Source organism: Ursus maritimus, unplaced genomic scaffold, assembly GCF_017311325.1.
Source record: "Ursus maritimus isolate PB19 unplaced genomic scaffold, ASM1731132v1 scaffold_5, whole genome shotgun sequence".
NCBI classification, from domain to species: Eukaryota; Metazoa; Chordata; class Mammalia; order Carnivora; family Ursidae; genus Ursus; species Ursus maritimus.
In genome coordinates, this window is record NW_024426663.1 from 58,873,077 (window position 1) to 58,896,461 (window position 23,385).

A 23,385-nucleotide genomic window follows, 5' to 3' on the forward strand; every position below is an offset into this window, starting at 1 on the left:
TTTGAATTACTCACAGTCTGGAATTCCCAGGCAGGAGGTGAAACCCAGCGAGGCTGCAGAGAAGTTAGGGGCACGGAATTTGGGGTCAGATGGATCTGCATTCAAATCCCCGCTCTGTCACTTGCTAACTGTGTGAGTTAGCCTCTCTGCACCTCGGCTTCCTCGCCTGGCTTTGTAACTAAACGCCGCACTTACTTCAAAGCTTGGTGGGGGAATAAATGAAGTCACGAGCAGAGAGCACTTGGGCTCTAGGAGGCGTGAGAAGTGGGCACTGGGGTCATTCCCTGGGCACCCGATTGAGCAGGAAGGCCAGGGTCTTGGTCAGCAAGCACAGATCGGCCAGAATCACTGTGGCCTCAGGCAGGGTCTTACTGGGCCTTATCAACCAGGAGCCGGGCTGCCTGGCTTCAAATCCGGCTCTGCCTCTGACCTGGGGCCAAAGGACATTTCCTCTCTGAAGCTGTTCCCCTTAAGGAAAAATAAACATGAGTAACGAAGGTTGAGGTCTGCTGCAGAGACCTGTATGTTCAGGGCTCAGAATGGTGCCTGGCATACAGTTGGTGCTCATACAAGATCGTTTTTATCACGGTTCTCTGATTTCATCCCGTGATTTCGCCTGTCCCTGTGTTTTCTTCCGAGCAGCCACCGCTCACGTGTCTGTTGAGCTCGTGGAAGAGCTTTCATAGCTCTCTTTCAGCCAAATATGGGGTGAATTCGCACTTCGCTTGTTCAGTACGTGGCTGAGCCTTTGCCCATGCTGTTCCCATGCCAGGAAATCCTTACCTCTCCATCCTCGCCCATCAGCGTCCTTCCGAGCCTGCCTGCATGGCTGTGGGAAGAACGTTCCCCATCTCTTCAGGCAGAAACAGTCCCTGAAAGTCTAACAAACATTTATGGAGCGCCTACTTCTGTTCAGGCACTGGGCTAGCGTCAGCCTCTCCGTTCTTTTCTTCCAGCCCACTTCTATACTTGAGCCCTTATTTATTCCACTCTATCCTAGCATGAATGTTCTCTCTAGATTTTAGACAGTAAAGAGCCTTATAAACTTGCATAAGCTTCCATGGCCAGTTTGTGCCCCAAGAGCCTCTGTGTCCTGGACTTTTCTCCCTGAGCACAGACCCACCCAGCGGACAGATTGTTCGTCTCCCATCCCCAAGCCAAGGGCAGATGGATCTGAGCATGCTCAGAAGGACCACGGGGTACCACCATCTAGTTGGGGGTTCAAAGCCCTTGAGAGGTAGCCCCCAAAGGGAGATGAAAGCTGTAAACTGTTATTGTAAGTGTGTCTTCTCCTCTGTGGGTTGCATGGGGATCAAAGTCTGAAGGAAGTGGAAGGTTGCTCTCTGACAAAAACACCGTATTTTTAGAAGTACTCGGTGGTTTAGGATGTTTGCCCCAGTGCTGCCTTTCAGTGGCAGGGGGTGGGGCTGGGGGTGGAGGCCCAGGGCTCCCACCTCAGCTGAGGCTTGGTGGGAGTGGGTTTCCTGGCAGAGGGCCCGAGGGTGGAGGCCGAGGGTGCGAGGATAGTCCATCATCAATCACATAGCTTTCCTGAAGACCAGAGCCCCCAGGCCGTACACTGGGTGGGGGATCGTGGGGGGGGGGGTTCCTTCCTTTAGAGATGGGAACACTGGGGAACAGAGAGGAGCAGAGGCTTGGCCGATGCCCACCCCCACCCCCACTCCCATCTGGGGATTTGAGACTTGCACACATGAAACCGTTAGAGAACAATGCATGTATTCTGCAATCAGGGCTAATTGGTGCGGTTCAGAGGAGGAGGAGAAGGGACGCCAAGCGTTAGGGAGCAGGACATCAGTGGGTCTCTGCACCAAATGTCTAGGAATAGTCCGTGGAGAATTAGAATGCTCCCGGGGCGTGGGAACTTGGGTAGCTGGGAGGACTGTGTGGGCGAAAGTGGGGAGGAAGGAACCAGCTGGGCCTGAACATGGGGTATGAAGGGAAGGCGTGGCGGGGCAGGGATAGGAGGTGACCCTCCCGTGCTCCCAGCACCTCAGAGCCTGCCTTGCTAACTCCTACGGAGCCTCATTTTCAAAGAACCCCGGGTGAGGTGAACCGGCTAAGCCCCGCACCAAGAGGGAAACAGAGAAATGCATGTTGGGGGGCTGCCCGGCCCTCCCCACCCGCCCCAGCGTCTCTACCTTATAATCAGGGTGGCCCTTCCTTAATGTTTATGCCAAACTCCCAAACAGCCAGGCTGGGATGGTGAGCTATAATTTATATCATTTTTCATATGGGTTCTGGGCTCCAAAGGCTCAGACTCCCTCAAATGGGAACCACATTGGAGAAGGGGTAAACCAAGAGGACGGAATGTTAAGAAATCTGGTCCCAGGAAGCCACCTGCTTCTCATTTAGGATGTGCTTGGGTTTATTGTTTGTTTCCAGTGCCCAGCTGGTGTTCAGAGGTGGCAGGGCAGCCGTGATCCCTGCCCTCGCCAGGCGCCGGTGCCGAGGCTGGGCGAAGCTCCGTCGTGGGTCCTTGCAGCCTCCAGGGTGCCCCCGGGGGAAGCTCTGCGGAGGAAGTTGGGAGCCCACTGCTCTTGGTCCTCGCCTGTCCCCACAGAGCGAGGCCAGCTGGAGACAAGACAGCCAAGTCTGGCCAACCCCCCACAGCCTGCGGGAGGCTGGCGCCACAGGCTAGTTCAAGGGAGTGAGGACTCTGGGCTCCCCAGGCACTGCTCGCTGAGAATCGAGAGGCAGTGCCGCCAAGTAGGCCAGGAGGCAGGCTGCCGTGACGACCATGAATCAAAGAGGCCCGCGACAGCACGGGGGTATCTGAAACACGTGGTGTCGACGAAAGAGGCTGAAAGAATAGGTATGACGGATTCCATTCACGTAAAGTTCAAAACCAGGCAACACTCTTCTACGGTGTTAGAGGAGGTAAGCTCAGGGGGCAAAACTGAAGCTGGAAAGGATTGCCCTAAAAATTAGGATAGAGTGGTGACCTGTGGTGAGGAGAGAGGGGAAGGGTCGGGCGGGGCGAGGGGTGTGCAGGCCCCCTTCTAGTTCTTGATCCTAGAGGTGCTCCAGGAGCGTTCACTCAAATTCCTCATGCTATACATTTATATTTTATGTCCTTTTCTGATTATTTATGTTATTTTTGCAATACAAAAGGGTAAGAAAGCAAGAGCAGAAGCAAATGAAATGACCAAGCGTGGCCCAGGCTACCCCTTCTTTCTAACGCACTTTTCCCCAAAGGTCCCCATGCCCGTGGTCAGCCCCCTCCCAGGTGTCCCACCCAGACTGGCTCAGGCCCAGGCTTTCCTTGGCACCGATGGGGTCACAGGCCAGGGGGCATCCCTGACCCCCAGAGAGCCTGGAAGCTCAGGAGTTGTGAGGACCCTTCTGTGTGGCCCCTGACCCACTCTGGAGCTGCCTGTGGGCGGAGTAAACGGGCCAGAGGACCTCTGTGAACAGCCACGGAGTGGCCTCTGGCGGCAGGCCTGCCCTGCTGGTACCGCGCTCTGGGGACGCCCTGGAGTACCTCCACTGTGAATGAAGGGTGAATGAATGAACAGAGCATGCATGCTTGTTGAAAAACAAATCTCTGATCTTCAAAGTTCTGTTCATTCTGTTTATTTTCTTCAAGGAGAACTATTGATAGATGGAGGCAGGTATTGCCTTTCAAAGGTAAAAGGAATCCCTCAGTGTTGATGTTGAAGAAACCATGCAAGAAAATGAATAGTGTGTGTTGGCGGGGTGGGGGGTGCTTCCTGGGTGGGAGGGGGCTGGGCTCTGGGGGCTGTCTCCCCTCCTGGTTTCTTGTTTCTGGGGGCAGATGACTCTCCCCGAGGCGCCCAGGCCTCCCGGCTCTTCCTCAGACCTTTCAGGTGAGAAACTTTCCATTGTTGCCTTATCTTGCGGCAGTCCTCCTCGGCTCCTTGCAGCGACCACAGGTGCGCACAGATCTGGGGCCCCGATCTGTTCCACTCTTTGTGCCAAGCAGAGCCGGGGACGCGAACCCCGGCATGAAACGGCGCCCACAACCGCAAGGCCGGGTGTGCGCCCTCTGAAACTGTAGGTAAAGACAATTACCGGCAATTTCCATAGCATGGTTTGTGTTTTGTTCAAAGGCCATGGAGGTATTCTCAGCAGCAGGCCCAAAATATATAGTATTCCCACCGCACGCCGCCCTCATAAATGTGCGATAAAAGCTGTGGTCGCTTTGTCCCGGCTCTTCCTTTTAACAGTCAAACCTTCAAGTTTGATGGTGAAACTGCTTTTTTTTTTTTCTTAAAGTGTACTTTGATGGCTCTGATAACGCTCCATGATAAGGAGCTGCCTTCAAAACCACTCACTGTACCCCGTACTCACCATGAGGACGCGCGTCACCAGGGAGAATCAGGGGCCCGAACTTATGAGAAGTGGGATAGGAATGTGCTGAGTCTGTAATTCTCTCTGCTGCCTGCACTGGAGATGATGCAGAAAGAAAGAGAAGAAAGAAAGAAAGAAAGAAAGAAAGAAAGAAAGAAAGAAAGAAAGAAAGAAAGAAAGAAAGAAAGAAAGAGAGAGAAAGAAAGAAAAGAAAAGAATCAGATGCTGATCAGAAGGGGATTTTATGAGAGGAGAAACGGGGGTGGGGGAGGCAAGTCCTAGAAAGAGCTGCTCTCCCTCCACAGAAGTTGCCAAGAATCTGCGAGCTCGTGCCCGCCAATTTTCCTAAATTGCAAAGATTCCGTGAGGCTGATGTTAAGCGGCCCCGAGGGTCTGGGAACGTCTGTGCTCTCCTGGGGAGGTCCTGGGGTTCCAGATTCATCAGTCGCGGCATCTCCTGCCATTCCATTTGACCTCTTCTGTTAGTTCATCAATATTTGGAATCTACCCAGGGCTGCCCGCACCGGGAGTCTTTACGTCACAATAGAAACAGACCCTTGTGTTGTGTAAGCTTTGGTTGGTTTTTCAAAGCAACTTCATGTCCCTTATCTCCTCTCCCATGCCATGGAGATGGTTGATGTCAATTTGATGGACAGCACAAACCCCAATAAGTGTAGTACTGTGCCCATGTTATAGATGAAGTAAGTGTAACTAGGGCAATGACTGCAGAAAATACCCCAAGGCCAAGAGAAGGGATTTTCAGTGAAGGTCCCATAATTGCGTCTGCAGAGACCAGGCATTTTCAAAGACCTCTGAACTGTGCATGGAATCAGTGGCTCCCCAAGTCTGTTAGGAGAGACCACCTTGGCTCCTGACTTCGTTTTTAGCTTTGCCTTGTGCCCAGGGACCCCCAGCGACCACAGAGACCCCTGACCCATGAGGCAGAGGGATTCAACCTGGCTTGAATCAAACTGAGGATTGACTCTGGCTTACCAGCTTTGTGACTTTAGGTGAGTTATTTTACTTCTCTGGGCTCACTTTCTTGGTCAGGAAAGCACAGGAGTCCTAGGAAAAGCTGTCCAGTGTCTTTTCCTGGTGTGGCAGTCGGTGATGCGATTCTGCGAACTGCCCTGGATTTGCATAAGCAGAGGATCTCATAGGCTTTGGCTTCGAGGCCCTTTGGCGTATCTTTCAGCAGCTCCTGTGATCTCAGCCGCTGCTCTGTGTGGTGGGCAGGCGGGCATGTCATATTTTCATATCACCGTTTGAGAGATGGGGAAATCGAGGTGCAGAAAGATTAAGTGGCCAGCCATAGCAAGTCTGGCAAGCTGGTGGCTGGCCTGGACCTGAACAGACATGTGGGGATTTTTGGACTGTCTCGAGGGCAGCACTTTGGGAAGGGATCCCTGGAGGGAGTGAGATGCAGGCCAGGGCTTCTGGATCTGGCTCTGAGTGCTTGGCCCTCAGAGCCTCCTTGCAATGTGCAGCTCTACTGCTGGGCCCTCGGCCACAAGCACAACACCTCACTGCGTTTCAGGAGATGCTCTCTGAGGCAGCTTTAAGGTCTTTCCAAGTCAGAGGCAGAGGGATCACTGTGCCTGCAGACTCTTCCCATCTCAGTCCCTTTCCAGTGGATCCGAGTGCTCTCCCTTGGATCACACAGGTTTCCCCTCCAGGGTTCCCTCATGCCTCTTTCCAGGTGAATTCCTAGCTATCCTTAAAGCCCAGACCAAAGAGCCGTCTTTCAAGCCAAGTACTCTACCTACATTTTCTTATTTAATCCTCTTTATTCATTTGTAAAAGGAATAGAAATATCCACTATCACATCATTTATCCCTCATTTTGCAGGGGGGGAAACTGAGGTTCAGAAGGTTAAGCCGCATGCATGCCTGAGGTCACAGAGCTGGTAAGGGCTGGAACCAGGAATTGAATCTTATGACCTGAAAGACCCACCCAGGACCCTTAGGTACCATACAGCAGTGACTTTATCCTGTTCACAAACCAGTTGGGGCCCACCGCTCCTTCTTCTGAGTGCTTCTAGCCTCTGCAGACTGTGTATTCCATGGGTCTCTCTTGACTCCCTCTCTGGGCCCAGAGTCCTGCAGATCGGAGGCTGCATCCTGTTCAGCGCCATCCACTCTACACACCTGCATGGCATATGGTTGCTCTTGGTAACCCTTTGCCAGGTGAAGGCTCAGGAAGTGAAGAATTACTGTGCAGCGAGATGCCAAGACCAGCTGACACCTACACGCCTGGGGGCTGCTTCTCCTTCCAGTGGGTCCCCCAGGGCCAGGCCACTGAATGTTCCAGGGCTCTGGGGCCTAGCACTTAAAGCATCGTAGTGCTGTGGATGACCCTTTAGTTTTTCTCACACTGACCACACACTTGGTCCTGACTCTTCTAACTGGGGAGAATACTGTGCTGCTTAAAAGCACGGGGTCAGCGTTAGACATTCTGCCCCCCCCCCATCCATTGCGTGACCCAGGGCAAGTGATTTCCTGTATTTCATAAATTTCAAATTCCATCCATCATAAGGTGTATCATATTTTTATGTCCGACCAAGAAAGAAAAAATGCTCCCTGCCAGTTAAACTATAGTAAGCCATCAACTGTAAGATGCATCTCAGTTTCCAAGATGTTAAGATTTGTAAAGGCATTTCACAAAAGAAAATATACAAATGGCTGATAAGCACATGAAAAGATGCTCAGTATCATTAGTCACCAGGGAAATGCAAATTATAACCACAGTGAGATACCACTACCATATCCATCAGAACTGAAAAAGAACACACACCCCAAAACTGACCATACCGGGTGTTGTTGAGGATGTGAGTCTACTGTACTGTTGATGGGACTGTAAAACCACATTTAGAAGAGAAGTGAAAACATATGCACATAATAACTTATACTCAAATGCTTAGAGCAATTTATTTTGTAATAGGTAGAAACTGGAAACAACCTAAATGTCTACCAGTAAGTAACTGGATAAATACATTGTGGTACATTCATGTCATGGAATACTCTTCAATATAAAGAGGAGTGAACTATTGATACAGGCAGCATAGGCAACAACGTGGGTACATTTCACAATTTTGTTGAGTGAGAAAATTCAGACAAGAGGTACATACTGTATGACTGGATTTATATAAAACTGTAGGAGAGGTGCCTGGGTGGCTCAGTAGGTTAAGCATCTGCCTTTGGCTCACGTCATGATCTCAGCGTCCTGGGACTGAGCCCTGCATCAGGCTTCCCACTTAGTGGGGAGTCTGTTTCTCTCTCTCCCTCTGCCCCTCCCTGCTCCTGGCTTTTGTGCTCTCTCTCTCTCTCTCTCAAATAAATAAATAAAATCTCTAAAAATTAAAAAAAAAAACATAGGAAATGTAAAGGAATCTGTATTGTCAGCAAGCAGGTTAGGTGGCCTGAGACGGAGGTGAAAGGAGGGAGGAGAGGATTGCAAAGAGGCGTGGGAAACTTGAGGGAGATGGGATCGTTCATTATGTTGATTGTGGTAATGATTGCATGAGCGTAAGCATGTCAGACTTCAATTGTATACTTCAAATATGTATCGTTTAGTGTACTTCAGTTATACCTCAATAACATTAAAAAATACGTACATTTTAGAATAGGAAGATTTTCCTTGTCTGTGATGCAGGAATGGTGTTGGGAGGCTCTGACGAGATAAGGCATTCGCCCAGTGTCTGGTACTTTACCTCTGTGGATGGCTTGCAGTTTTTATTCCTATGTGAGGTCCCTTTCCAGACAGGGGCCTGGGGATGCGAGAGCCCAAGGACCCTGCGCTAGGCCCCGTAGGGAGTTGGAGTCATGCAGGCCGGCATTCCTGGTCCACAGTGGACCCTGAGCCCCTGTGGCCTCTTGCACTGGTCCAACCTCAAGTGGGGTGAAGGGGACAGTCCTAGCCTCCAAGGGCCTGGGAATGGTCTGACTTGCGGGAGCCAAGGGCACTGGGGACCCCGATGTGAGAAGCCCTTAGTATTTGACGCTGGGTCCTTCTGGAGGACAAGCGACTGCAGCAGGCACGTCGAGGTTGCCTCCTTTGCGGCCTGCCCGCGTGGATGCTGCACTCCTTATACAAGCCTGCCGCGGGCCCCAGGTCTCCTGCAAGTGGGTGATTCAAAGCCACTCTTCACAGCGAGTGTGAGAAGCCCCCACCGCAGACCGCCTTCGGAGCAGGCCAAGATTCGACATTACTCACAACTTCCAGTACCTGCCCGAGTTCAAACAGGAAGCCTGGTTTTTCCTCTCGTGTCAACAACAGCCTTTATTTCTCTCTTTCTATTCTGGCCTCCGGGCTGTCTTGTGGAGTGGGTTTCTTGGGGTGAAAGTCTGGGGTGTCAGTGGCCCTGGAGGCCCCAGCGGCAGACGTGTCGACCAGAGCCTTCTCACCTGGGAAAGCCTGGATGAAAATGACGTAGCTCCTCTACGGCTTAGTCAACGAAGGGAACGTCTGGCCAGGCGCACGGTGGGCCTTCAGCGTGTGTCGGTTCAGCTGACCTAGACTGAGATGGAATGGGTTCCCAAGCTGCTCTGCTAGGTTCCTGGCTCAGCAAATCTGACCTCGACCTGCTCACCTGGGCCAGACACACTGGAGGCGCCTCTCTGGCTTCCTACTCCCTCACTCCCTATCCCGGGCGGACCCCAAGTCCATCTGTCCCTCTTCCTTGCTATTTCCAAAGTCCGCCTCCTCCTCCCCACCCTTTCCATGATGGCTTGAATGCAGACCCCTGGCCCTCTTCACGTGATGCTGTCACTCTCTCCTCTGTCTTACCTGGCCCCATACCAGCCACAAGACCACACAGCGGCCAGAGCCGTCCTTCCTAGATGTTTGAGGGACCACATCACAAATGGACTTTCTTTGCTGACTATCCTTGCACACCCTGTGTGGTAAATCTAAAGTCCCTACTGTGGCCTCTAAGGCCCAGGGTGGCCTCCCATCTCTCAGAACTCATCTCTGCTCCCAGAGTGGTCTCTATGCACTGAGGACGCCCTGCCACTTCACATGGGGTTCCCTAAGCAAGCCTAGACTGCCTGGCCCTCTGGGCTTTGCATGATGCTCTGAGTAGGCCCCTGCCAGCCCCAGATATTCCACTGAAAAAGCTCTCAGTCCTCAGCCAGATGCCCTGTTCCCCCTCCCTGTTCCCTGCCACCTTTCCTGAGGGATAGCCAGTGGGTTTCCCTCCTGTGCGTGTGTGTATAGCTTGCTTTTGCATGAAGCCACCCACGCAGACCTCCAGCCTCTGAGCCAGGGCTCTGACCGGGTTCTGTGTCTGCAGGCCAGCCCAGCCCTGTCCCGTCAAGGAGGGTGTAGCACAGACCAGGGGCTTGGCAGCTGTGTGTTGGACCGTCTTCTCTGTGCCCTTCACATCCTCAGGGGATCTAAGGGCTGGAAACAGCTGGCATGAGACAGCAACTCCCCACCTGCCCCCTGCTCCCCAGGCTCCCTGATGCGGCTTGCTTTATCAGGAACACATCCTGTGACACTGGTAATTAGGAGGCAGAGCCAAAGGGGAAGGGTCTCTTTCCAGGGGTATTTCTTAGACATTGAGTGCCTTTTCTGTCCTTCCCCAGCTCTAGCTGGACATCTGACCTGTGGCCAAGGCTGGAACACTCAGACAACCCACATTCCATTTTTGCCAAACTCCAAAGAAAGTATTTCTGGAGCAGCCTGAAGAAACTGCCCCCCTGGGGTGGATGGGTGCTGGGAAGGCAAAAGCGGGGGGGGGGGCTTGATCTTCTCTGCGCCTCAGTTTTCTCATCTGTAGAATGGGCAGTACCTGCCTCATAGGGTTTTGTGAGCACTAAATGAGTGAGTATGTGTAAAGCTCTTTACCAGAGCTGGATGCCCAGTAAGAACCTTCTGGTAGTTAGTGTTAGTTAGTGTTAGTAAGTGCCGTTTGTTAGGCTGTCTGTGAGTCTTGAGGATGATGAGGACGGTGATGAAGAAGGCCCGTGGGCACTCCAGCATGATGGGGATATACAGTCACTGTGTGGGGAGGACAGGACAGGTGGCCGAGTCATAGATCCCTCTCTCATGAGGAATAAACTCTGTGAGCGAAAAGGCTGCCTCTGGCACATGGTAGACGCTCAAGAAAAGTTAATTGAAAGGACTTAGAGTCTTTGATTTTGTGGACCAGGCTGAGGTTTTCCTCCTATGCTGGGGAAGGAAGGCTTTGCCAGGCAAATGAGAGAGTAAGGAGGTTTAAGGGTGAATGTTTGATCTCTTAAAAGAAGAAACACTTTGGGGCACCTGGGTGGCTCAGTCGGTTGACCATCCAACTCTTGATTTCGGCTCAAGTCATGATCTCAGGGTCGTGGAATCAAGCTCCATGTTGGGCTCTGTGCTCAGCAGGGAGTCTGCTGGAGATTCTCGCTCTCCCTTTCCCCCGGCCCCTCCCCCTCCCCCTGTTCATGCTTGCATGTGTACTCTCTCTCTCTCTCAAATAAATAAATAAATCTTAAAAAAAAAGAAGAAGAAGAAACACTTTGAGTGCTTACTTACAAGGGTAGTGCTAATTAGTAATAATTATTATCTGGCCATTAAGTCAGACCCTCCCCCAGAACTATTAGGTACCCATATAAGCCCCAATTGGGCTATGAGTGGGCAAACTACTATATCTTTAAGACAACCTGATTCTCTTATTGTCTTTCCTGCCTCTCACCTCTTCAGCCTCTTGTACCTAATGGCCTTGTGTCCTTGGATGAGATGATGCCCCTAGAGGTTATTTGGTCCAGTCCTCCGCCTCACACCTAAATATGCATGGCCATGATGGAAGGACAGGCATGTCTTGAGTTCTTTGAAGGCTGCCACAGGGCAAGAAGTCTCTGGGCCTGGAGTCTCTCCCATATACCATGGATCTTCCTTGGAGCTGAACCTAGCAGGTACCTGTCTGTGCAGGGTGCTGGGGAGAGAGCAGTGAGCAACTGTGTCTGAGCCGTGCCTGCACAGGGCTCAGGGTCCAGTAGGGGAGACGGGGAGATGGACATGGCACAAACATTAGACACACATAAACATATCATTGCAACATGTGCAACATACGAAGGAGCTATCCAAGACTAAACTGAGAGCTGGGGTGCCTGGGCTCAATCAGTGGAGCATGCGACTCAATCTCAGGGTCACGGGTTTGAGCTCCACACTGGGGGTAGAGCCCACAAAAAAAAAAAAGAAGAAGAAGACTAAAATGAGGACTGACCTCAGCAGGAAATGACCTGGTCTGGGGGACTCAGGAAGGACTTCCCAAGGAGTGACAGTTCAGCAGAGATCTGAAGCCTGCACAGGAGTGATCTTGGTGACTGGAGGTCTGGGGAGAGAGCACTGCAGGCCAAGGGCACAGTGTGTGAAAGGTCCTGAGGTCTGTTGAAAGGACAGAACAATGGAAGAGTTGCGCTGTTGAGCAAGGTTACAGATGGTCTGGAGAAGAGGGCAAGGACCTGGGTCCAGGCTGTGGGGACAGTCACCATGACACTCATGACTTTTCTGTTTGCTCTATCTAGGTCTGCATGGAAAACAAGCCTTGCTGGTGGATGTTTTCACAGCTGATGTGAGGATTACCAAATACCAGATTTCTGCTTACCTGCTTGGTGCTCCCTCCATCGGCACAGGATTCCTTGCAGGGTGGGGTAAGCATCCTTCTTCCTCAGTTTCTTTTTTAAATTCCAAGTGCTCTTTGGAAAGGGGAACCAACGGTCGTCCCACTGCTGAGTGATTGGGATAGGTTTGAGAGAACCAAGAGAGGAAGGGGTAAGCCTGCTACAAAAACACCTTATAGGTGAGATTGACTTGGTCTGACCAGCAGCCCCTCAGGCAACAAAGCCTCCTGCCTTCCAGTCCTACTAACTCAGCACTTCTCTCTTCTCGGGATGACCCAGAATTCATGAGCCGGGGCCAGAACTGACTCCCACCCAGGCTCTGTGCCTGATACCAGGTTGCAGGACACCCTACCCCTGCATGCTTGCTGCTGGGCTTGACCTCCTTTATCAAATCAGATTTAATTTCAAGTTCAAAAAAAAAAAATTTTTTTTTTTTTAAAGTAAGTTCTCTGTTCATCATGGAACTCAGGACCCTGAGATCAAGAGTCACATGCTGTACTGACTGAGCCAGCGAGGTAACCCTCAAAGTTTTTATTCATTCTTTAAAATTGACTTCTAATGATGTAAATAATGCAAACATTGGGGGGGAAAACATGATTAAAGCTAAAGCTCTCCCATCCCAGAACCCTACCTGGGGGTTATATTTTGGGTGGGTCTCCCTCCAGTCTGTTCAATGCATTTTCTTTCTTTTTTTTTTTTTTTAAAGATTTTATTTATTTATTTGACAGAGGTAGAGACAGCCAGCGAGAGAGGGAACACAAGCAGGGGGAGTGGGAGAGGAAGAAGCAGGCTCATAGCAGAGGAGCCCGATGTGGGGCTCGATCCCACAACGCCAGGATCACGCCCTGAGCCGAAGGCAGGCGCTTAACCGCTGTGCCACCCAGGCGCCCCTGTTCAATGCATTTTCATTTATGTGTGTACAGATACAAGGATAGAGAGGTGTACTTAAAAAAAAAACGCACATAAATCTGAGTTCTGTGCATTATTTAGCAACTTCCTTTCCCACTTAACAGTACATCTTGAAGATCTCTATATTTATATCATTGCACATCAGTGTATGTAAGCGCTCCTCATTCTTTTGTAACCACAGTTTAGTGTTCCCAAGTGTGTATTCGCACAGGTTAATTGACTATTTTGTCACTGATGAGTATTCATTCACACTGTTTCCAGATCGTTACCATCACAAGCAATACTGTAGCAAACATCCTTGTATGTGCCTCTAAGCCTAGCTCAACTCAAGGATAGCTGGCTTGGTTGGGGATGAGATGTCTGTCAGAGGAGGCATTCCAGTAAAAGGTGAAATAATATGCCTTCTTCACCCCAGAACAGTGATGCTTATAATTTTTGTACACAAGAATCACCTGGAAAACTTTCTAAGATTCCACTTGCTGAGCCAGACCCCCCTGATGTTTCTGGTTTAGGAGCTCTGGGCTGGGCCTGAGAATATGCATTTCTAACTAGTTTCCGGGTGAGGGTGCTGGTCAGGGACCTTATTTTGAGGATTACCACCTTCAGGGTGTTGGCTACTCTGCTTCCACTTGCTTAGAGTCATTTCACCCTTGGGAGACAATGTTCAAGGAGAATTCACCCAGGGCTTCTCACTCTACTGAGAAGTGAATGCTCTAACTGGCATCCCTCTGGGAGGCAGGGCCCTTCAGGGTACTGGTAATGGGTCCAGAGGTCTGGCTATCAAGGCTGTCCCTGCAGGTGTTCTGGCTGGGTCCGGAAGCCCAGAGCCTCTTATCCCTAGACACAGCCTGCAAAACCAGCCCTTTCTGGTCAAGACCCCCCCCCCCCCCCCATTCTTCCCTCTGGACCCTAATGAAAGGCTGAGGCTGGTGGGGAAGTGCTCGGGGATTTTCAAAACAGAAACGACAGGAGACCACATCTCCAGAGAGGGTCTTCTAAAGGTCTTGAGGTTTCAGGGCCCTACAGTACTCTTTGTTTCCTATTGTACTACAGGAGGTCACACTGGGGTTGGGGGGAGGAGAGCATCCTTGGGTGAGGGTGGGGGAACCTGGAGCCTGGACCCTTGGAACTAACAACATCCCACTTTCCTGGTGGCTTTGAGAGGGACACTTCTGCCCCTGAGGATGGTCAATTTATAGGCTGAGGGTCAGACCGCAATGGGCATTTGGCCGGTGACTCTACCCAGAGCTGAGTTTGGGCACCCTGCGGCTCCCCAGGCTCCTTGTTCTTTGACCCCTGGGGTGTTGTTCATGAACATCAGCAACCTTGATCATCAGAAAGAAGCTTCCTCTGGACCGCCGGCTTCTTTGTTGCAGTTACCGGAAGGGAGGAGGGAAGAAGCCTCAGCCACCATGCCACAAATCTGGTGGGAGGGATGGAAGCCCTTTTGGAGCTCAGGACAGCTGCTCCAGGCCCCTCTCTGGTGGAGGCAAAGTTTGGATCCAATTCTGATCCAGTGCAGAAATGTTGTCTGAGGTAGGCTGTGTGCCTGTGTGCCTCTCTCTCGGGTTATGTCTAAATCTTGAATGTCTTCTCTGATGTGTTCATAGCTGCCATCCCAGTGCTTAGCACAGAGAAGGCACCTAACAGGTCCTTGGCGAATACGTGAATAATGAACTTAAATACTCAGAAGGTGTCTGCAAGATGGACTCAGGCTGCTCGCTCCCTGCATATGGGGGCTAGACCCTAGGGTCAGCTATTTAGCTATTTGAGGTCCTTTTCTGCACCGCTGTAGCTGTGGGGGTCTGGGTCCCCCACCCCCCAAACAACCTTTGTGCAAGCTCAGATGTGCAAGAGGCCCTGGCGAAGGCTCTGCTGCCTATGCAGGGGTTATCCTGGGACAGGCCCAACCGCAGAGGGGCAGAGGGGAGTGTGGAGAGGGGGCACTGGCTTCCCCCTTCTCATGGCGGGGCGGGAGTGGGTCTGGAGCAGGAGCCCGGGGTCTAGCGGCACCAGCTCCAGGCGAGGCTAAGCTCTGTCTAGTATCCCATCACCCAGCGGCCTTAACTTGCTAACTCTGCAGTAATACTGGAACTGGGGGGTGGGGAGGGAGAGAATGTTAATCCTTTCAGACTCAAATCTTAACTTCTCATTTCTTTCATGATACCCACTCCTAACCCAAAAAGCGAAAGCCGAGGTTGGGGGAATTCTGCACGGTGGAAAAGCTCGGGGTGTTACTTTTGTTCTGGGTCGGGCTGGTCTTTTGCAGCTCGCGCCTCAGATCCAAGGTGCCCCAGGCCGAGGGCACCGAGAGCCTGCAGGTCAGGTTCCTGAGTGGGGCTGAGTCGGGGCCTCGGAGGGTGTCCCCCGAGGCTGGGCGAGGAGGATGTCCCCAACTGCGCAGCGCCTGCACGGCTCGGCCCTGCGCGCCCTTGGCGCGCACGGTGGGGAAGGGGCAGCCCTAGGAGGTTTCCCTTTGTGGGCCTCCCAGCCCGGCCCCTTCCTCTGCCCGCCCCAAACCGAGCGCTTTGAAGTGGCCGCGCTCGCAGGCCCCCTCCCCAGCGCGGCGCCGCCCCCGCTGCGCCCGCACCTTGGCAGTGGCCGAGCGCTTTGCATGGGAATGGGCCCCTGGCACCCGCTGGGCCCTCTTTGTAAATTCATCCCGGGGGAGGCCCAGCCGTGGGGCCGCTCCAGGGGGATCCGCCTGCGGGGTCCGAGGGCCGAGGTGTGTTGGGTTAGTTGGTCAAGCCTCTTTCATGATTGAATACCATCTCCCTACTTAGGGCGGGACTGCCAGAGCCCCCCGCCGGTTCCTCTGGAGGAAATGGGGTGGGCTGGGGGGGATGCGGGAACTAGTTTTCAACGGAAAATCCAACAGGCCCTTTTGGCAACATATTTGTACCAGTACTTAAAAATTGTGCAGACCTAAAAAAAAAACCCAAAACAAAACAAAACAAAAAAACCTGTGCAGACCTTTTTTTTCTAGCAAGGCCATTGCTCTGAAAATAACCATAGATGTGTGCAAAGATGTCCTAGATTACAACACATTGGAGCTTCGTTTAGAGCTGAGAAACCGTGGAAGTACCTAGTAGTAGGGATCGGTCATATTCTCTAACTAGTTTACCACGGATCACATGCCGTTGGAAAAACCCACGACTTCAAATCATTCTCAATGACGATGTAGTATATTTACTACCCCCCAAAATGCTCTTGACATTAAATGAAAGCAACAACTATATATACCCGTATGGAACAAAGACTGGAGAACGTAGGAGATCACGTTCTTAGTCTGGTTGCTGAGATAAAAGTTGCCTATTATTGTCATAGGCTTTTCTGAAATTCTTTATACTTTATACCATAATCGTGTGTTTATTTCTTTAAATAAAACTTCAGTTATAAGATTATAAAAATTTTACCAGGTTTCTCAGTAATTTCTCATTTGAGTAGCACCCCACAAGACTCACAACATTTTAACGTATTTTTCTCTTTCCAAAACAGTCCTTAAGCCTGTGGGATGGGTAGGCAATTACTGTTACTCCCATTTCACAGAAGGGAAGGCTGGGGCCTTGGGAGGTGATGGATGGCTTGTAGGTATGAGGCAGTGCAGGGCAGACACCGTGCTTTCCCACAGCACAGAGCTCCTTGCAGGTGGCAGAGCTGGAGGCCAGATGTCCCCTTCGGCGTGTGGCCAGAACCCAGGAGTTCTTGGCTTCCCTGCCACCTTCAGCACGCAATCCACCCTGCTGCGGCCCAAATCTGCAACAATGGATGAGAAGTCTTAGAAAACGTTAGAGCACAGGAACAGGAGCCCTGAATGCTCTCAGGTGTCCTCGGTCTGTCTGATGCTACTCAGGAGACCTGGAGCGGTGGAGGGACCTTCCACCAGACTGGGACTTGTCAAACATTCAGCTTTCTTCCTAAAAAATTGGCTAGCTATTGGGGCACCTGGCTGGCTCAGTTGGTAGAGCATCTGACTCTGGGTTTTGAGTTCAAGTTCCACATTGGGTATGGAGCCTCCTTAAAAAAAAAAGTTAGCTAGATGAGGGGGAGTCACTCTACCTCCCTGAAGCTGTCTTCCCCACCCCCACCCCCCATCCATACGGCTGGTCTCTCTCATCCACGTTAAGGACAGTACTGAATCAGTAGGGGATGGCTGGTGGGAGAGAAGGGTGGAGGAGAAGTCTCTTGTCTTGAGATGTATTCACAGAGTTTGAGCCCAACTGAAATGGCTGCGGGCATTGAAATGGGCCCCTCAGTCTTCATCATAAGGTTTAGAGAGCACTAAAAAAATTTCCCTTTTCTCTAGTTAGCTTTGGTGATCTTTTGATGTTCTTGTTTCTAACTTGGCAGTTTATAAGTCATTCTATGCTTCTGAGTTCTTTAACATTCATCTTTGTGTTCTTCTGAAAGCACAGTAAAACCTGGGGGAGGGGGGTGTCTGTGTGGGCGGGAGTTTTGCTGGGGCCCCCAGAGGGTACTGCTACTAAGTAAAATTCGCTTTTACTAAAACACAAAAATCACCTCCCAGAGAACTTTTCTCTGTTCTAAGTTTGCTTTAGGTGAACGTACCAATTCAACATAGAGATTTGCAAAAGATTAGAAATAATGAAGAAAGGAAATCAAGACACATGAGATAGAGGAAGCAGCTCAGACTCAGCCATGACTTTTCCAGAATGGATGGATACCTGAATTCTTAGTTGGAAGAGGCACAGTGATTTCTGAGCAGAGAAAACAGAATCACTCTATAGCCACATTGTAGTGAAACTTCACGACACCAGAGACAATGAGAAAATCCTTAAAGAAAACCACAGAAAAAAGAAACTTTCCCTACAAAGAAATGATCTTTAAACAGCCTTCTCATCAGCAATGAGAGGCAAGGATGATATCTTCAAAGTGCTGAGGGAAATCATTGTCCCTAAAATTTTATGCCAAACTACATGTTATTCAAGAATGAAGGCCAAGGGGCCCCTGGGTGGCTCAGCCATTAAGTGTCTGCCTTCGGCTCAGGTCATGATCCCAGCGTGCTGGGATCGAGCCCCGCATCGGGCTCCTTGCTCCGTGGGAAGCCTGCTTCTCCCTCTCCCTCTGCCCCTGCTTGTGTTCCCTCTCTCTCTGTCTCTCTCTCTCTCTGTCAAATAAATAAATAAAATCTTAAAAAAAAAACAAAAAACCCATCTTAAAAAAAAAAAAAGAATGAAGGCCAAATAAAGACATTTCAGACAAAAAAAGAAAAGGATGTTTCTTCCATGCCCTCATGGAAAGAACTTCTGAAGGATCTTCCTCAGAAAGAAATTGATCCCGGGGGCACCTGGGTGGCACAGCGGTTAAGCGTCTGCCTTCGGCTCAGGGCGTGATCCCGGCGTTATGGGATCGAGCCCCACATCAGGCTCCTCCGCTGGGAGCCTGCTTCTTCCTCTCCCACTCCCCCTGCTTGTGTTCCCTCTCTCGCTGGCTGTCTCTATCTCTGTCAAATAAATAAAATAAAATCTTAAAAAAAAAAAAAAAGAAAAAAAAAGAAATTGATCCCGGAGGAAGCTTAGAAGGAAAGAAGCACCCCTGAGAAAAAGTATGCATGTGGGTAAACCGAAGTAAGCCTGTACTGGAAAAGTGACAATAATACTGGCAACTAATTTTGGAGGGTTTAAAAACAAGAACGGATAAAGTCCTAGGCAATGATAATGGCTAAGATGGAACAGGGTCAGCGCGGGGCTGGCTGCTTGGTGGGGCCTGGGACTCTCGTTTGTGAGGTGAGGCCCATGTTGGGTGTAGAGATTACTTAAAAATAAAATCCTTTAAAAAGCAGCAAAGAAAGATGGAACAGGGTCATTGGTGTAAAGTATTCTAAGATTCTTTTGTTGTTTTGGAAGAGGGTAGAGCAGAAAGCGAATTTTTCAGGACGCTAAAAAGCATAAGCTGCAGGACTTTTTTTTTCTACTATTTTTTAAAAAAGATTTTATTCACTTATTTGACAGAGAGAGAGAGCATGAGCAAGGGAGTGGAGCAAGGGGAGAGGGTTCCCCTTTGAGCAAGGAGCCCAATGCAGGACTCGATCCCAGGACCCCAGGATCACGACCTTAGCTGAAGGCAGACAGCTAACCAACTGAGCCACCCAGGAGCCCTCTACCCTTTTTTCTTAAAGAAGACTCCCAAGTTGAATAAGCTCCAGGTCCCATAAAACCTAGATCTGCCTCTGGGGTAGGGTTAATGTTTTATATTCAGATTTTATTAGAATAGATGTGTATATTTTTATTTTTATTTTATTTTTTTTTTTTAAAGATTTTATTTATTTATTTGACAGAGAGAGACAGCCAGCGAGAGAGGGAACACAAGCAGGGGGAGTGGGAGAGGAAGAAGCAGGCTCACAGCGGAGGAGCCTGACGTGGGGCCCGATCCCGGAACGCCGGGACCACGCCCTGAGCCGAAGGCAGACGCCCAACCGCTGCGCCACCCAGGCGCCCCAGATGTGTATATTTTTAAAAAGTGGAAAGATGACCGGCTGAAAGTATAAGAAGCAAAATGCATGACTTCTTACCTGGTAGGAAAAATAAAGATAAGAAAATTGGATCTAAGCAGGGGCTCTGGGTGGTTCAGTTGATTAAGTGTCTGCCTTCGGCTCAGGTCATGATCCCAGGGTCCTGGGATGGAGTCCCGCATTGGGCTCCTTGCTCAGTGAGAAGCCTGCTTCTCCCTCTCCTGCCTGCTGCTCCCCCTGCTTGTTCTCTCCCTCTCTCTCTCTGTCAAATGAATAAATAAAATCTTTAAAAATAAAATAAATAAAATAAGAATAAATAAAAAGGAAAAGGCAGGGGGAAGCAAAGAAAACACAAATTAGAGTGGCAAATGTGGCCAAAATTCTTACTTGACCCTTGATATCTGTTCTCCATTTGTCACATGGTAATAAAAGTTTTTATTGAAATATAATTGATATATTAGTTTCAGTTGTACAACATAATGATTAAATATGTGTATATTCTGCAAAATGATTACCATAATTGGTCTAGTTAATATTCATCACCACGTATAGAATTTTTAGCCACGCCAATTTAAAATTTACATCTCTCATCCTGTGTTACTTACAGACGTCGCTAATGATAAGTGACCAGAAATGATGTTGCAACTTCTAGGTTGCCATTTGAAAGGAAGGGAAATTACCTTCTTTTTCTCTTCTGGTTGGCTAGATTATTTTTTTTTTTTTTTTTTTTTTTTGAGAGAGAGAGTATGAGAGTGAGTGGGAGGGGCAGAGGGAGAGAGTGAGAGAGGGAGACTCTTAAGCAGACTCCACTCCTAGCACAGAGCCCGGTGCTCCCTGAGATCATGACCTGAGTAGGAATCAAGGGTCCAGTGCTCAACCAACTGTGCCCCATGGTTGGTTGTAATTTTGACATACTAGCGGGAGCTAGATCCTCTATCTTGTACCAAAGAAGAAGAAGATGTGTATTAAGGCTGATAGAGCAGTAAGAAAGAAGGAAATTGGCCTCTGATAATTTCGTGGAGAGTTATCATACCGGCTAGGACTTTTATATGAGAGAGAAAAAATTCCCATCTGGTTTAAGCCATTTTAAATGTGGTATCTTGGCAAAAGCAGCTGAACCAATAAATATCCTCATTTACTAGGTATAAATACAGATATGTTAGAAATTACTGTAAACTAAATGGATTGGACTCATCAGTTAAAAGACAATGATTTTCAGGTCAGAATAAAACAAAACCGAAATAAACACGGCCCCATCTGTTTGTTATGTATGGGTTATGTCTCCAGCTGCAGTGCAGTCATGCTCTATTGCCAGGGTTGAAGACTCGCAAGAGAAACTATGGCCTGAAGAGTGAAAATAGGCACTGTACGGCCCTTTACAGAAAGTCTGATGGCCCCTGAATGAGGTCACATAGAGGCCACATTTTAGGCAATAGGCTCGAGCATTGGAAACCTGACTAAGGCAAAAGGGCCCACGGTGACCACTGAGCTGAATGCAAGCAGCTCAGGATCTGTGGCCATAGGTCCTAACTAACCAACGGGCTCCTTACAACCAAGCACAGCTACCAAAACAGGGGAAAATTCCATATGCTCTCCTACCTTCTCCCTCTGCCCTATAACTGTAGCTCCTCCCTCACCTGGCCAGCAGTTGATGCTGTCAGCTGAGTCATGTGTCCCCATCAGGTGATTCCAGGCTTCTCCTCCTAGCAGGATTCCCAGTGAGCTGCAGAATAAAGAAAACCCCAGTGCCCAAGTGCTCTCAAGCCCCTGCTTGTGTCACGTTCACTAATATTTCATTGGCCAAGTAACACCACATCTTGGCCAAAGCAAGTCATTGAATCAATGTGGCAGGGCGTTTCTTATTACCAACAGCTAAAACTAAGTAAACATAAAAATCAGCTCTCTCTATATTGTGGTGTTCCACACTGGATGCTGGAACAGAAAAAAAAGATGTTAGTGGAAAAATTGGTGAAATCCAAATAAAGTTGGAGTTTAATTAATAGTAATATACCAATGTTAGTTTCTTATTTTGACAAATGTACCACGGTTCTGTACTCTTTTTTTTTAAAGATCTAATTGGCTTTATTAAATGATTAATGAGGGGCACCTGGTGGCTCAGTCAGTTGAGCGTCTGACTCTTGATTTCAGCTCAGGTCATGATTGCCGGGTGGTGGGATGGAGCCCCATGTGGGGCTATGAGCTGGGCATGGGGCCTGCTTGGGATTCTCTCTCTCTCTGCCCCCCCGCCCCCGCTCACTTGCTTGCTCTCTCTCTCTCTCACACACAAAAATACACACTGTGAATAGGATCAGAGTGATTTATGAGATAATTTAATGTGCAATTTATAGAAAAGATAAATGATTCACGAGTTGGGCAGCATCCAGCAAGTAGACGAGAGCTCTTCCGTACTCTTGATATTAGGGGATGCTAGGTGATAGATACACTGTTCACAATCTTCGCACAACTTCTCTGCAAACTAGAATTGTTTCAAAATTAAAAGTTTATTTAAAAAACCCAGCAGTTCTGCAGCGTAATGAAAAACTACTGGCCTAGATAGGTTATTCCAAATAACTCAAGGAATAGATATCTCTCTTTTATTTAAATTGTTCTAGGGGCGCCTGGCTGGCTCAGTCAGTGGAGCATGCAACTCTTGATCTTGAGGTTGTGAGTTCAAATCTCGTTCTGGGTGTAGAGATTACTTAAAAGTAAAAAAAATCCTTAAAAATTTTTAAAAATTATTCCAGAAAATTGAAAAAGAAGGAACGCTTCCTAATTGACTTTGTGAAATTAATATAATCTTAAGTGATGATGTTAGGGCTCAGACCGTTCCTGGGCACCGTTGTTTCTTACAGATAAGTGTATGGTATTTTCTTTACCTTGCCACAACCACTTATGATAAGGTTTGCACGTGAAGAAAATATTTTTCGTTGGAAGCAGATTTTTGCCAAATGTGCCTCAGCGCTGTGTTCCTCAGGTTTAACTATGCAAGGTGGCTAAGGACAATATGAGAAAAAAAAAATCTACACCAATCTCGCTTATTTCATCCTAAATAAAATATTAACAAACTGAATATATAATTAATAATAATTATTAATAATTATTTAAAATAATAATAATTACTAATAAATAAATCTTTAAAAATAAAAATAAAATTAGAACACCCCAAGTAACTTATCAAATTAATATACTAAAGAAGAAAACCCATATACCTTTCTCAATAGATACAAACAGCATTTTTATTTTTATTTTTTTTAAACAAATTTTATTTATTTATTTATTTATTTGAGAGAGAGAGAGAGAGAGAGAGCGCACAAGCTGGGGGAGAGGCAGAAGGAGAGGGAGAAGCAGATTCCCTGCTGAGCTAGGAGCCTGACGTGGGTTCGATCCCAGGACATGGAGATCATGAACTGAACCGAAGGCAGACGCTTAACCGACTGAGCCACCCAGGTACCCCTAAATAGCATTTTAAAAAAAGATTTCTTTATTTTAGAGAGAGAGAGAGGGAGAGAGAGTGCGCATGCATGTGCACAAGTGGGGGGAGGGGCAGAGGCTGGGAGAGAATCTAGGGCAGACACCCCACTGAGCATGGAGCCCGAAGATCCTAGACTTGAGCCAAAATCCAGAGTCAGATGCTTAACCGACATAGCCACCCAGGTGCCCCACAAACAAATGATAAAAATTTAACTTCATTCATTGTAAAAACTCTTGATCATTTTAGAGTTGAAGAAAACTTCCTGAACCTGAGACAAGATATTGGTCAAATAGCTACAGCAAAGAATATTCTTAATGTTGAGATTTTAGAGGTATTTCCTTTGCAATCAGATATGAAAGAAATCTACGTGCTAGTGCTGATAGCATTCAACATCGTGCTAGATGTGTTAGCTGGCATAGTAAAACAAGAAATGAAAAGAATAAAAATTGCAATTAAAGGAAAAACTGCAATTTTATGTGCAGATGACTTGACTGTCTACATAAAATACTCAAGAAGATCTGCAGATAAACTGAACTAAGAGGTGTTCAGTAAGGTGGCTAAGATATAAGGTTAATATAAAAAAAGCGATATAAAAA

General features: G+C 48.7%; 1 long non-coding RNA gene across 1 annotated transcript; it reads left to right on the forward strand.

The window, feature by feature from the left end:
- Positions 1-2,504: 2,504 nt before the first annotated feature.
- On the forward strand, positions 2,505-12,387 carry LOC121100658. The gene is made up of 3 exons (XR_005832368.1): positions 2,505-2,898; positions 11,017-11,228; positions 11,841-12,387. It is a non-coding gene; the product is annotated as an uncharacterized LOC121100658 (long non-coding RNA).
- The last annotated feature ends 10,998 nt before the right edge of the window (positions 12,388-23,385 follow it).